Source organism: Protopterus annectens, chromosome 9.part0 (assembly GCF_019279795.1).
Source record: "Protopterus annectens isolate FY-2018-M chromosome 9.part0, PAN1.0, whole genome shotgun sequence".
Classification (NCBI taxonomy): Eukaryota; Metazoa; Chordata; order Ceratodontiformes; family Protopteridae; genus Protopterus; species Protopterus annectens.
The window spans coordinates 527,410,181-527,424,584 of record NC_056743.1 but is presented as its reverse complement, the minus strand read 5'-3'; positions in this window follow the sequence as shown (position 1 = coordinate 527,424,584).

The window sequence follows — 14,404 nt, the reverse complement described above, 5'->3', positions numbered from 1 at the left end:
CAATTTTATTCTCTAAATTCAGTTTATTTTGAATAAACAAGTTTCTCGTCAAGGTTAGTAATTTCATGCCTTTAACACTTCTCAGTTAGTGTTGCTACCTCTTAGCACAGAAATAAATGTTACAGGGGCCAATGGAGTTTCTAGTGAAAGGACAAGGGGCTTGGTCATAAAGATTAATGTGACTGGAGGAAGTGTTGTGGCTAAAGAGCATCTCATTGGGGCTTAGGGAGGAAAGAGGGCCAGTGGAATTAATGACTGAGAGTGAAGGGGCTTGGTCTGTGGTTAACAGTTGGTTGGAAGGGAGCGTACAAAATGAACCAGTCGCTGGTACTTGACTAGTCAGAAGTTGGTGCTGTGTCTCAGTGGGAAGAGATTCCTGGGAATTTAAGAGTGGTGAAGAATTGGTTGGGTGTGAGGTAGCAGTTACTGTAGATGTTGTATTTTTAGAAGTAAACCCATTCAAAATGATGGGCGGAAACTTTGAATGTCTAGAAGCCTTAACTTCGGTAATGACAGAATCTAACAAATGTGAAGGGTAATTCCTCGACAACAACATGTTTTTAAGTACATTACATGCAGTATTAAATTCACAGTCATCACTAGTAATCCTAGAAATGCGTATGAACTGTCCCTTTGCCACATTTCTCTTCATAAACCTTGGGTGCATACTTTGAAAGGTCAAATAGTTATTACGAAACGTACTTTTTCTGTGTACAGAGGATTTCCATGATAGATTGTTGGTATCCAGAGTGATTTGGGTGTCCAAGAAATTGATTTGCTTACCACAACTGGCAATATTAAACTTTAAAAATGGGATAAAAGCAGAGATAACTTCAATAAATTGTGTGAGTTGCTGTTTACTACCCTGCCAAACAAAAAAGACATCGTCAATATATCTCCTATAAAGACGAGTGTATTCAAAACCAGGCAAAAACGTCAATGAACTAACTTCCCATGAGGCTAGAACAAGGTTAGCATATACTGGGGCAACTCTGGTGCCCATAGCTACACCCTTAACTTGTTGAAAGATAAGCCCGTTAAAATGAAAATAGTTGTTATTCAGGACTAGTGAGATTAAAGTAGAAATAGTGTTAATTCTATCAGTGGTAAAATGGGTATGTTTAGCAAGATAATTTGTTAACAACTGGATCCCTTCAGGGTGAGGGATATTTGTATATAGTGCTTCTATGTCCAAAGTCACTAAAAATGAGTCATTGACAGGGGGAGGATTAGAGAACAACATATTTAGGATGTCCCAGGAGTCTCTTATGTAAAAACTTGAACGTTGTACTATTGGGTTAAGGCACATGTCCAGGTACTCAGAGATCCTTTCTGTTTTGGTTTTATGATTCGACACGATGTGTCTGAAGGGGGGTTTGGCAGATGCTTGTGCATTTTTGGAATACCGAAAAAACTTCCCAGTTGGGGTTCAGATACTAACATGAAATCAGCTTCCGCTTGGGAAAGGTATTGGTTCTGCACTAAAGAATTAATGTCCTCATCCATGTCTTTAAATGCTGTGTTAACTTCCGAAATAGAGACTTGTTTGTAGGATTCGTTATTGTGCAGGTCCGTTAGTAGGGAATGAATGTATCTTTCTTGATCCATTAAAACAACTCCCGTGCCCTTATCAGCCTTCATGATTCTCAGTGACTTGTCGGTCTGGAGTGCTCTGAGGGCTGACAAGTGGCAGGGGGACATGTTGAACCATTTCTGCGGACAGTTAGATTTTAACAAATTGCGAAGGTCTTTTTCGCAAACTTTAAGAAAGATTTGCAGGGTGATATTCAGGGGTGGATTATCAGTCTTCACACCATTGTCATAGAGATGAGAGCAATCCTCCTAGGACTGCAGGCCTTACAGAACATTCTTCCTGTAGGGATGATTGCCATACAAACAACATGGCAGTGGTCAGGTATGTTAGCAATCAGTGTGAAACCTGCTCTTACCCCTCATGTTGACAAGCAGTGAGAGGGTAGCAGCGGGTGATCTCTTCTGTTCACTTACTACTAGCACTGCACATTCAGGGAAGTCCAATTTTCTAGTAGACAGACTGAGCAGATCTATTTTACTGTCTCATTCCTTCATGTCAGGACAGGTTTTTCGAAAGCTGGACCAGCTATGCTGCTATCCCTTTGCTTCTGCCCACTACTTCAAAAGAAATAAGTATTTTGTCCTAATACCCCCAAAAAGGGGGGTCACCAGGAGACACTCTGATTCACAGTTGGCCCCCTGGTCTCACTTATGCTTACCCTTCTGTTCCTCTTGTATCAAAGTTCCTAAACAAAGCATGTCAACATAAGAGCAAGTTGATTTCATTGCCCCATTATTGCCTCAACAACTGTGGTTTTCCTTCCTTTGGCCTCACCTAATATGCACTGCTTTGGTTCTGGATCCCTCTCCAGATCCTCTGCCTGACCCATCCAAACTACCATATCTAGGCATACAAACTATCAAGCTAACCACATGTTTTCTTCACTTCCTGTGATGGCTAGATAGCCCCGGCTTTCTTGCCTGGCATTGCACATCCTTGCATCTTCTTAAAGGATTCCAATAGGAAGGTATACAAGAGCAAATGGAAAACGTTCACTATTTAGGCCAATAAGAGACATCTGCATCATTTCTCAGCACCCATTTCAACTGTTCTAGATTTCCAGGCTTTCATTTTCCATAGTGGGATGAGTTACTCTACAAACAAAATATGCAGGCACTATAAGCTTTAACCAGAAAAAGGAATTCCCAATACTATTCTAACATGTCCAAAGGTCAGTTTTCAATCTCCTCTCCGGTCCAGCTGGTGAATCTGGGAATCTTGAGGCAATGTTACAACTCCCTCATGTACACAGACAACCCTCTCCTCCTCCCAACAAATTCCAACACATGTGAGAGATGCAACCATATAGCCAAACTGGAGGCTAAGCTCTCTCAACTCAGTACTGGCGTAACCAGTCAGGAGGAGAAGGAAACCACACTCACTACAATTCCAGTCTCACATAGACCTACCACGACAACAAACCAAACACATAAACACACAAAAACATACTCGGAGGCTTTAAATAAAAATCTGCCTAAGCAGCAGAGACCTCCAAAGCAGACACCCAAGCAACCGCTACCCCAAAACAAAACACGTGCAACACATAGCTCACAAAGCCAGTGTGCCGAACAGTCACAGCCCTTAAGGCTAAACAACACACCTGATACACTTGTAATAGGTGACTATCGTCAGGCACACTGACGCCCCGCTCACCAGGCTGAACAAGGAGAAGGTCACGGTGAGCTGCCTGTCGGGTGCTAGGATCCGCCACATAACACAAGCACTCGGGTCACTCCAAGGCAAGTACAAATATGACTCAGTCATTGTCCATGCTGGTGTGAATGACCTGAGACGCACCTCCCTGGACTACATGAAAAGAGACATAGAGGAGCTCTCTGAGCATGTAGCCCAGGCCGGTATGACCCTGACCTTGAGTAGCATCTTACCCTCACCAAGAATGATGCCACAATATGAAGACAAGATGATCAATTTCAACAATTGGCTTAAGTGTTGGTGTCATTCAAAGGGGATCCAATGCCTGTCATCCTGGGATGACATGCTCGACAAGCCACGATGCTTCGCTAGGGATGGCTTGCACCTGTCACCCTGGGCTTTCGGATATTGGCAAAGGCTCTTGCTACCCCCATAGTGCCTTTTTTAGGCAAGGCTCAAAAGACAAACCCACCTCCATAGGTATCACAAGGGATAAGAAACTAAGAGTAATGCTACTCAACGCCAGAAGTCTAAACCTCAAGATGCACGCACTCGAAACTCTCCTTAGCATGGAGAACATCGATATCTGTCCAGTAACAGAAACCTGGTTCAAGGCTCCTGAGAGCACCCCAGCACTACCAGGTTATACCTCATACCATGCTTTTTGGCTCCAAAACTTGGACCGAACCACAAAAGGAGGGGGAGTATCAATATTCGTCAAAGATACCCACACCTCCAGGTTGGTGGCACAGCACGAAGCATCAGAGACTATCCATGTGCAACTAACTGTGGGTAAAACTGCCTTCCAGTTTATAGCCTGCTACAGACCACCCTCCCATACACAGGAACCCCACTTGGCCTTCCTGAGAATACTGGAAAATATGAAGGTCTCTCCAAACACCATTATATTGGGCGACTTCAACTACCCAAACATAGACTGGGAGCATTACTCTATCTCCAACACCCTAGCCCAAAGGTTCCTAGAATTTATAAACTCAAATGCTATGGAACAACTTGTTACCACTCCCACAAGAGGGGAAAACATACTGGACCTGATCATCACCAACATGGGGACACTATGCTCCAGACCAGAAGTGTATACCTCACTGGTAAGATCAGACCATAAACTAATCTCACTGGATATTCACATCCCGACCCCACCCCCTGCCCAGAAAACCACAGTGAAAAACTTCTCTAAAGCAAATTTTACACGCCTCAAAACCGAGGCGAAATCCTTCAAAGCCCCCGGGCCTGTGGAAAATACGGCCCAGACCGCAGAATCCTTTATAAACGCATTCTATGAACACCTTCAGGAATGCATGGATCATGCAATCCCAAATAAAACCAAGACCCAATCCTCCAAAGGCAGACGCCCTGTCTGGTGGACCCCAGCCATAAACAAACTATACAATAGAAGGAGGAAGCTACTACATGATAGAGCAAAATCCCAAAAAGGGAAGGCATCTCTGATCAGTATTAGCAAAAACTACGGGCACTCATAAAATCGCCTAAGGCCAGCTTCGAGAGAAAAATTGCACAGGACACTAAGGATAATCACAAGGCTTTCTTTAGTTATGTTAGGAACCTGGGTGGGAATTCCCAGATATGCTCAGAATTAGTCCAAAATGACAAAAAATACACCGAGCCCGCAGACATTGCCAACATCCTAGCTGACAGGTTCAGTGCAAACTTCTCCCCCCTCTCCCCACCAAAAGGGCAAATATCTATCCCAACAGAGTGCTGCCCCCCTGACATCTCAGATGCTCAGTTAAGAGGCGCTCTCTCCAAAGCAAAAAACACAGCATCAATGGGACCAGATGGTGTCCCGGGCTGCGTCCTCCATGAACTCCAAGAAGAGCTAAGCCTAAACATAAAACTACTGTTCAATCTTAGCCTTACTACAGGATATGTACCCAAAGAGTGGCATACAGCAACAGTGGTCCCTCTCCACAAAGGTGGTGCCTCAACGGTTCCTGGAAACTATCGCCCCATAAGCCTGACTAGCTTGGTCTGCAAAGCTATGGAAAGGATCATCATGGACCTCATAAATAAAGATATTGGGGACCTACAGACACTGGATCCTACCCAGTTTGGCTTTGTTAAGGGCAGATCCTGCCTCTTAAACCTGGTCGATTTCTTTGAAACCATCACCAAGGCCATTGACGGGGGGAAGGTGGTCCACACAGCCTACCTGGACCTCGCAAAAGCCTCTGATACAATACCCCACTCGGGCATTATAGATAAGCTCACCAGCTTAAATATAAACCCCTATGTCACTAGATGGGTTGCAAACTGGCTCAAGGACAGAACCCACATGGTTAGAATTGCTGGAGCCATGTCAGACTCCAAATCAGTTACAAGTGGCGTCCCACAAGGCTCAGTCCTGGGACCTCTCTTGTTCGGTATATATTTCTCAGCGGTACAGGCCAACACGGAAGGACTGTGGCTGACCAAGTTCGCAGATGATTGCAAACTGGGTGCCATAATCAACTCTCCAGCTGACACAAGCATCCTCCAAAAGGGCCTCATAGAAACAGACAACTGGTGCCAGAGCCATGGCTCAAGCTAAATGCCAAAAGTGTATAGTCATCCCTTTGGCAAAAAACAGTGCTCACAAATTACCACATAGGTGGTAATCCATTAAGTACAGAAGAAGTCATTAGGGACCTGGGGATCCAAGTTGATAGCAATCTCTCATTTGACAACCACGTGGCCAAAGTGGTTAGAAAAACATTTTATATAGCCCACCTAATCATGAAGGGTTTCACATCTAGATCAGGGACGATCATCGTACCTCTTTACTGATCACTCATCAGGCCCATAATTGAGTACAATGCCCCTTTGGGATGTACCTTACCAGACACCTGCAGCAACTGGAAAGACCCCAAAAGTACCTCACCAAGAGGATCAAAGGGCTCAAACAGATGCCATATGCTGCCCGGTTAAAGAAACTCCAGCTCTACTCAGTGGCATACCGCCTGCTCAGAGGCGATCTGTGCCTGATCGATAAAGCCATGTCCAACCCGAATTAATGGACATGCTGCATCTCAGAAAATCCAAATCCCATCGAGCTACGCTGAAAGTGACTTGAACCTCAGCACTGAAATAAATAGGACATGCTGGAGGGACAGTTTCATAACCCAGAGGCTCCCTTCACTCTGGAATAAAATCCCAGTTCAGGTTAGGCAGAGTCCCACATTGACTCTCTTCAAGAGGAATCTTGATGAGTGGATGGGAGATCGTAGGTTTACCCCGGCTATCACTTCTGTGTCACTATTAGACAGAGGCACAGTATACTAACCTCAAAAAAAGGCATAGCAAAATTAATTTAAAATGGGTGGCGAAAGCCAAACACACTCTGGCTAGGCTTATAAATGCCCTAGGGCAGATAGCCTAGTATGAACCTATGAACCTATGAACAATGTACAATTGGCTGCAAATTCCAATTTTCATGTCGACAAAGACCATTCTTCTTTGGCCTGTCTCAGACTATGCAAAATCTTCCTCAAATCTACATTTCTACTCAGGCCACCTATCAAAGATCCCAATAGTCCTTAGGATTTGACAGTATAATTCAGGCCATTACTCTGTTTCCCTTTGAACCCGTGGCTGACGTGGAATTAGAATTCTTGTCTTGGAAGACCATTTTTCTATCTGCTATTACATCAGCCAGGTGAGTATCTGAATTCATGTGGTGTTTTGCCATCCATGTTAACTTATCATTCATAAAGTCAGCATTTCTCCTTGCCATAACCCTTCCTTTCTTCTGAAGGTAGCATCAGAATTTGCTTTTAACCACTCCATTAATATGCTAGTTTTCTTTTCAGAATTGTTTTATATAAGGGAATATATGCTACAACTCAGATTTGATCTCTACAGAGCAATCAAATTCAGGAAATCTCCTCAGTTTATTTTCAGAGGCTAAATTGGGGCAGTCTGTTTTTTAAAGCAACTTTAACTAGTTGGCTAAATGACTGTATTTCTCACATTTATAAAGAGAAATATGTTTGACTTTACCACGACCACCATTACCTCATTCCACAAGATCTGTTTCCACTTTCTCTGCCTTTTTGTCAAGAACTTCTATAGATGAGATTTGTGTGACTGCCACTTTGTCCAGTGCCCATACTTTGCTCATTACAAGTTGGTTATTTTTTCTAGGGAATAGGACCCCATTTGGTTCTGCTGTACTCTGTAATATGCTTCTGTGAAGACCGCCCTAAGTTTTTCAAGCTGGGATGCTGTCCTATTGATTTGAGGAATGGACAAAAAGACCACATCCAATACATAAATTATATATTCACCATAATGATACATCTGTGTTGTCTGCTTTAATCCTTCATCAGCCTCCCTCCCAGTCATCAATCTGATGTTGTTAATCTTCTTCCCATTCATCACTGATGGGTTTGGATCTGAGCCCACAGAACCATGTTGGCCAAATACCAAGCTCACATACACCGAAAACTCTTGCGCTAATCTGCTACTCACAATGCCCTTCTCCCAGTTACCTCGCATCTCATTTGCCACATAGCCATATAGCAGCGTTTCACCGAGCTCTCCAGCTAAGTGTTCTATTTTATTGATAATTGTGTATTTTTGAACTTTTTTCCTAATCTCATTCTTTTACCCTTACTTTATTTAACTAGCTCTACCCATTGGGTATTTCTTATACCATCATTGGTACGCCCTCTCCTTACCTTTGTCGTATTGCTTGATACCATCATTGGTATCTTCTTTCTATTTCTTTTTTATTTCTTTTTAGGTACTAGTAGTGTGTGTGTGTTTTTTGTATGTATGGAAATGTCTGATAAAAAAGGGACATCAGGGTTTAAACATTGCACCTCTTGCAATGGCAAACTCCCTAACAGCTACTCGCATGATGACTGTGTTTATTGTCTGGGGGTTTCTCACTTCCCTGTTAAACCTCCTTGCCAGATTTGTCTAAATTTTAGTCAGTGGATGCTGAATGAAAGGAAAAACAAACTGATTTTGAAAGGCCTTTTAGTTTCTCCTTTCTCACAGGCCCTTTCTGTGTCGGAGGTCTCAACCCCTCCAATGAGGGACAAGAAACTTCTCCATTTGGATCCCTCTTCACTGGCTGGTGATAAGGGCAACTCTCAAACATAAGGCCCACAAATCTTCATTGGAGCATAGGATTGCTTCATCGGCTCTGTCTAAGACTACTGCTTCTGTTCCGAGCTCTGCTCCAGTTGCCACTTTGACTGAAGTCATAGACATTACAGAATTTTTGACATTGGCGCCATCTTCGACACCGACCCTGCCTTCCATGTCAACTACATCTCCAACCTTACATTATGCAACAGCCATGGCACTGACTTCTCCTTTTACTGCACCATAAATGGTTTTAACCCATGCAATTCCTTTGGAACCGATAACGTCAACTCCGAGTCCTTTTTCTATGCCACTGATTCCTCTACTACCTGTCTTTAAGTTAGAGACTACAGTGCCATTAGCTCAAACACCACAGACCTGATACTCACGTTCATTGGATCTGTTCCTAGGTCAGACGCACAGCCCTCTTCTGGACCAACCTGACTCCCCTTCAGGAGTGTCCACGAGGTTCACCAGGAGTCTTTCCGAATTCGATGTGGTGCACCTGTTGGATCAGCTGTTGACAGCCAGGGGGATAACAAATGTTCCTAAGACTCACCCCCCTTTGAGGTTTGGGTCTATCATTCCCAGGATTCCCATGTATGCTGCTCCTTCGGATCAGTCCGTTCCGAAGCTCATTGCTCTGACATCCTTGGTGGAAACCCATTCATTGGCACTGACAGTGACTCACTGAGGCTTTGAGGCCACCCCTTTGGGTTTCGGTTCCATTAGAACCTTCCCTTCCTCAGACTCATGGTTGGGGGGTACAATACTCAGTCCTGAGCACAGTTCTGAGTGTTTTATTGGTTCCTTCCTCAAATCTGGGGCTAATTTACTTATTTTATTTTATATTTGTTAACTGGGAAAGTCCAACTTGGAACGAGCCAATTTTCAGCGGAGGCCCGGGGAGAAATGCTCCAGACACATGTCTTTCTAACGTGGGAGGAAACTGGAGCACCTGGAGGATACCCACACAAACACAGGGAAGACATGCAGACTCCCCACAGAAGGCACCCCAGCCGAGAATTGAACCGGAGAACCTCTTGCTGTGAGGCAACAACGTTATCGCTGTGCCACTGCACCATCCACATCTGCCCCAATCTTGCTTGAGCCTCAGGAAACCCCAGTTCAGGGTACCCATCCTTAGGAGTCTTCCTCAGATATCCCCATTGAAGAACCTCCTTTGAAGAAGGCATGTAAAAGGAAACACATTGACTCTCCTGAAGAGTCTTTGACAGAAGATACGGACTACGATGATGAGGATGGGTCCCCTCGGTCACCTCCTGATGATGTCTCCTTCAGAGACATCCTGGAAATATTGAAACAGAGGGGTGGCTGGAAGCCCTCTGACCCTTCCTCGGAGGAGTCCGTCTTCATGTACGCTTTTCACTCTCAGCCTTCTACCTCTTGGGTGACCCCACCTGCCGATGAGTTAGTGCAACTCTTCATGCAGCATGTGTGGAAGAACCCTGACTCTATTGAGGCCATTCCCCATCGACCAGATAAGATTCTTTCTCCACCAGAGGAGCACCCCCCCCACTGGTCTACAGGTTTTCCTGTTGATACTATAGTGGTGGCGGACACTAAAAAAGATCTAGCAGAAAAAAGTTCTACTGTTCACTCACCCAACAGTGTGTCCCAGGCTGTGGACAGATTGGGGAAGCAAGTTTTTGCTTCAGCAACCTTTGCTGTCAGGTCCCTGAACTACTTGGCACATTTCATGAGACTCCAAAGAGATCTGATTACTGAACTTTCTGGAGCCCTCACGGGTTAAGTTTCTGACTGGGCACAAGATAAGGTTGCCTCTCAACTTGCCACCCTTGAATCTATCTCCAATTTGTCCATGACGTTGCTCTCCCATGTAACTGAAGGGATGGCTAGAGCTGAGGGTGCAGGCATAGTCATGAAGCGTCATGCCAGGATGTGCATCTGTGACCTCGCAGACTCATTCAAGTTCTCCTTTTTGAATGCCCCTATTGAACCATCTTCCTTATTTGATTCTAAAGTAAAGGACACACTGGCCAGGTGTGAGTAGGATGGAAAGACTTTGTCTGCCATTGCCCTGCATTTTTCCAAACCCCAATGTTCCTTTTCCAGGAACCAGAGGAGTGGGAAAATATGGTACAAGAAATCTCAAGGTCCTTTCTGTAACGCATGTGGTGAGGATTCCCCTTGAGGCAGAGGGGGTTCCAATGGTGGAAGATGCCCCTTTGGGGCAGAGGGGGTCCCCAAAATCAAGACTCCAGGGATTCTTTCTCCAGGCAGTCATCAATGCTCCTGAAGCATTGCCTGATTGCTTTCCTCTGGAAGCAGTCACTGCTCGTTTTTCTCTGAACCAAAACTGCCTGGCGCTCTATTACAAAAGATCAGTGGGTGCAGAGAATAATTTCCAGAGGCTATTACATCCCTCTAACCTCCCATCCAAAACCTATAATAAACCTTCCCGATGTTCCACCCAATCAAAGCGAAGAAGCGGCTTCAGAGATAAGAAAGCTTTTTCAAAAAAGTGTCATCCAACCAGTCCCTCCAGACCAATGCAGATCCGTTATTTACTCAAGATTCTTTTTTGTGCCAAAAAAGACCGGGGACTGGAGACCCATTCTGGATCTCAGCCATTTAAACAAATCATTGGTTCAAACCAAATTCCGCATGGTTACTATTCAATCCAGTCTCCCTTTTTTACGGGAGGATGTTTGGATGTGCTCAATGGACCTCCGGGATGTGTATTACCACATCAAAATGGACAAATACTACAGGAGTCTACTTCGATTCCGGCTAGGAGCCAATCATTACCAGTTCTGAGCCCTGCCATTTGGTCTCTCGACGGCCCCTAGAGTGTTCACAAAATGTCGATCAGTGTTGACAGCTCATTTGAGACTTCAAGGATTCCAGGTGTTTCCATATTTAGATGATTGGCTCCTTTCCATCCCCACCAAGCATCTTCTGACCATGGCCCTCCATTGCACACTCTCATTAGCGGAGTACCTAGGCATCATCATACATTGGGAGAAATCAATTTACAACCTACCCAACAACTGGAATTTATAGGGGCAGTTTTCAATACTCTAACATGCCTGGTATCTCTACCAGCTCACAGGCATCAGAGGTTCAAATTGCAAGTATGGTGATACTCTGTCAAAGAAAGGTGTCAGCAAGAGAAGTTCTCCAGGCTCTGGGGTCCATGGCTGCAGCCATTCCGATAGTTCCTCTGGCAAGATTACACGAGACTGTTACAATGGCTAATATTGTCCCAATGGTTGGCAAATCTTCACCCCCTAAACTCACAGATCCTCATTACCAACTCTTTCAAGCAAGATCTCCTCTGGTGGATGAGGCCAGATGCAATACTTTGGTGTCTCCCCTTTCAGACTCCTCAACCGAATGCCATGGTGACCACGAATGCTTTCCTGATAAGGTGGGAGAGCCATTTTCAAGAAAAGGCAGTCCAAGGCATGTGGTCGAGCTTAGAGGCCAAACTGCATATCAATGTTCTGGAGTTGAGAGTGGTGCTGTTGGCGTTGCAGGTATTACATCCAATCCTTCCATCGGGAATGATTGCTATTCAGTCACACAATATGTCAGTAGTCTGGTACTTAAACAAGGAGGAACCAAATCCTACCCCCTGTGTTGAGAGGCCATGAGAATTTGTCCCTGGCCTATAGCTTCCAATCGCTTTCTTATAGCAACGCATATCCCGGGGAGTTCCAATGTGATTGCGGACAGGCTGAGCAGATGCATCCTCCTTCCCACACGAGTGGTCTCTCAATCCAAATGTGATGACAGAAATTTTCAGTCAATGGGGCCAGCCTTGCTGTGATCTCTTCACCTCCCCTTTGAACAACAAATGCAGCAGCTTTTTTGCCCTTTTTTCCCCAGTGGGGGGAGTCCCTGAGAGATGCTCTGACTCACGATTGGCCCAAGAGTCTCCTCTATGCTTATTCTCCAATTCTCTTGATACCCATATCTTTAAAGAATGCAATTCGGTTGAGATTCAAAGTGATCCTCATTGCCCCATTCTGGCCTTGTCAAGTGTGGTTCCTCTTCCTCTGGCCTCACTTGTTACAACCTCCATGGATCCTGGACACTCATCCAAACTTAATTTCTCACCCACAAGGGCTGACTCTCCCAAATCTGTCCACTCTCAAGCTGACAGCTTGGTTTCTCCATTTCAGTTAGTCACCAGGCAGGAAACCCTTTCCTCACCTTTTCACGATATCATTCTGGCCTTCCACAAGCCATCCACCAAAAAACTTTACAGATATATATGGAAAAGGGTTGCTCTTTGGTCTAAAGAACAGATGCTAGATCCCTTCTCAGCTCTGCTCTCTGTTATACTTCAATACCTTTCTGAGTTTTTTTTTTGAGAATGGAGCATCAGCTTCTACCATACGAGTCCATTTAGCAGCTATTTCCAACTTTCATAACAGATTATAGGGCACTCCACTTATCACCACCTGCCTATGCAAGACCTTTCTCAATGGAGTGTTTCATAGCAGACCTCCAATCAGGTGTCCATTAGAGGCATGGAATCTCTCCCTAGTACTACAGTCTCTCTCTACCCCTTTTTAAGCCTGCTGCAAAATGTGATCTCAAATTCCTGTCATGAAAATCTCTATTTTTGGTGGCTTTCACCTCACCTAGACGGATATCAGAATTACAAGCCTTATGCATCAAGAGCCCGTATTTAATTTTTCATAAAGAAAGAGTATCACTGCGTACTAATCCATCTTTTCTCCCCAAACTGATTTCTCTGTGAAACAATCCATTGAACTCCCAGTGTTCTTCCCGAACTATTCCAATAAAGGAGAATACTGCTTACACTCATTGGTCTTACACAGGCAACTATGTTTTTACTTAGACAGGACTAAATCTAAACGCAAGTCAAATCAACTTTTCATTTCCTTTTCTGGTCCAAAAATGGGATATGCTGTATCAAACGTCACTTTATCAAAGTGGCTCAGAGATTGTATTGCTTTTTCATATTCATGTACAAATGAGCCTAAACCTCACAATATCAAAGCACATTCAACTAGAGCTATAGCAACTTCTGTTGCTTTTCACTCCAGAGCATCTATGGGTGACATTTACACAGCAGCCATTTGGGCTAAACCTCACACTTTCATCAAACATTACAAGATGGTTATGGTCTCCAGGGGAAGAGCAGCCTTTGGCTCAATGGTTCTCAGGAATGTTCTTCCATAAGGGCCACCCAGGTTTCTCAGGTAGCTTGGGATTTTGTCCCATCAGGGATAAATGGGAAGAAGATTAACATCATCAGATAAAGAAGTTATGTCTTACCATAATATTCCATCTGTGTTGTTGATCTTCTTCCATTCATCACATCCCACCCTCTGTCCCCCACCAAAGGCTCCTGGGGGATCTCATGGGTCCTTGTGGTGTTTTCAGGGATTTTGCACAGAAATGGCCTCTGTTTTTACTTCTGTATGTCTTATGCAAACTCAATCTGAGGTAACAGGGAGAAGGGTATTATGGGTAGTATCTTAGCTCGAGAGTTTTTGGTGTATGCGAGCTAGGTATTAGGCTGACACGGTTCCGGGGGCTCTGAACCGAGCCCATCAGTGATGAATTGAAGATCATCAACAACACAGATGGAATGTTATGGTAAGACATAACTTCTTTTTCCATTTGAGGAAGATACATGTATAGTTTCCTGGTATGACCTGGATGTGTGCTGCCTTGGTCTTTTTCCCAATTAAGCTCCAGATAGTTTCATTACTATTTTAGAGTATGAGCTATATGCAGGTCTTTCTACGTACTTTTCTTATTTACTAAATCCAAAAATTAAGGGGGCAAACTTGATTTGAAATAATATGGTATTTGGATGGAATTATGGGGAGAAGCTTGAGCTGCAGATCCAAAGTCTGAGAAGTGGCCAAAGCTGGATCCTTAACCTAATGGTTGAAGAAGGATGAAAACAGACAATACATATATATTGTTATGGTGAGTACTTGTGTTTTTCTTTGTATAATCTACCATAATGTTTGCATTGATGTTACTGTGACAGTGCAACATATAGAGCATTAT